Source organism: Penaeus monodon, chromosome 29, assembly GCF_015228065.2.
Source record: "Penaeus monodon isolate SGIC_2016 chromosome 29, NSTDA_Pmon_1, whole genome shotgun sequence".
Taxonomy (NCBI): Eukaryota; Metazoa; Arthropoda; class Malacostraca; order Decapoda; family Penaeidae; genus Penaeus; species Penaeus monodon.
This window is the reverse complement of record NC_051414.1, coordinates 32,701,601-32,701,954: the sequence shown is the minus strand read 5'-3', so window position 1 is coordinate 32,701,954 and position 354 is coordinate 32,701,601.

The following is a 354-nucleotide window of genomic DNA, read 5'->3' as shown; positions in this document are numbered from 1 at the left end:
TTTACCTATGTACTCCGGGCTGTGAGCATTTCCATTTGGGTATTGGAAAATGCATTCGTATTTAGCTCTTTGTGTATGCTTGCACAATGCTTTCGCATACAGTCGATGATAAATTGATCTTTTTAGCGTCATGAGCTCCAAGTTTCATTCAGAAACGACAAGAAGCTTATTGTTGAGCTCTCCAATGTTCGTCCTTTGTTAAACTTCAAGGTCTGAATTCTGAAGGGCCGGATCTTAGGATTGCGTTTAATTGTCTGAATAAACAAACCTCTTTTTATGCGGAATTTGCTGTTCCCTTTTCTGTTCCTCCCGTTCTGGGGGTTGGTTGCAAGGTATTATGAAAATCAAGAATTC